This window comes from Morone saxatilis, unplaced genomic scaffold, assembly GCF_004916995.1.
Source record: "Morone saxatilis isolate NCDOM2014 unplaced genomic scaffold, NCSU_SB_2.0 Contig4, whole genome shotgun sequence".
Taxonomy (NCBI): domain Eukaryota; kingdom Metazoa; phylum Chordata; class Actinopteri; family Moronidae; genus Morone; species Morone saxatilis.
The window spans coordinates 12,081,463-12,082,674 of NW_023339984.1; positions in this window are offsets into that span (position 1 = coordinate 12,081,463).

Sequence of the window (1,212 nt, forward strand, 5' to 3'; positions counted from 1 at the left end):
GTGAGAGAAAAGGGCACCCAGGGGCTATAAGCTGCCTGCAGGGAGGCACAGAGACTATTTTAGAAGTATCTGATAAGCATTAGTTCCACTTTACATTTTGTTTACGTATTTCTGAGGAATTATCACCTGATACTGATACCAATTGTCTCTTGTCTTAACCCTGAAACAGGCTTATTTACCTTACAGTACCATGAAATCCTACTACAGTGGGATTCAAAGCGTTAACCCCATGACCTCCCCCAGAGTTGTAAAGGACCATAACGTTTACAAAACGGCATGAATGGAGTGCTGCTCGGGTGTGAAAAAAGGGCGTCCCTCTGGTGCTCTTTAGTTTGGGGATCCTGCCTTAGATTTCTTTAAAAATTCTGATCATAACAAATAGTTTAATTTAAAGTTTTGAAAGAAAGGAGTCAGCCTGAAAACCCCACGTCTTATAAACTGAAAACAGGGAGCTTTGATCAAATATTCATTCAAGGGAAAAGAGGCCACATTGCTGCGTTGATCCTCCCTCGACTCTTCAGCCACACTAAGTACGCTGTCGTCTATAGTAGCCCTTGTTTTATCTGTCTTTAAGTCGCGTACTCCTCTCCAGCAGCCTCCCTAATCCCCAGCAGGCTGTGTGGGCTGAAGTAGGAAGAGTGTTAAGATAGAGCTTATGTGCTGTTACCATGCAGGTTCACACTAAGATGCTTTATTATTAGTTGGTGAGGACAGCTGAGGTAGCGGAGGAGGCGGAGGGATTAGGCGTAAAAAAAAAACAAAGCCCGCTCTGTGTGATGGGATTTTACCAAGTTACCTACTCTGGATCCAAGTCTTGTGAATATTATTATTATTATAATCAGAGTTGTGCATGGGTCCAGTTTTGCAAACCTGCACCCACAAAGCTCAAGACTGGAACTGGACCATTATTATCTCCAAGTCCAATCCAGACCCGCCCCGAACCGTTAATATAAGTCCCATGATTCAACCTGCCAACCTGCCAACCGGTGGTTTGAGAGTTGTGTTCTTGGAAAAGTATCAGTGCCACTTGGCTCAGCGCCTGTGTTCCTGTTGCAGCTGTATGTTTCCTCAAGGACAGTGTGCTGAGCTGGTGGCTTTCACATGAATAAAAGATAAATAAAATAATTGTTTTGATAATATTTACTGATTTTTAGATGTTAAAATTAGCCTGCACAATAATATTATATATTATAATAATAATAATATTATAAT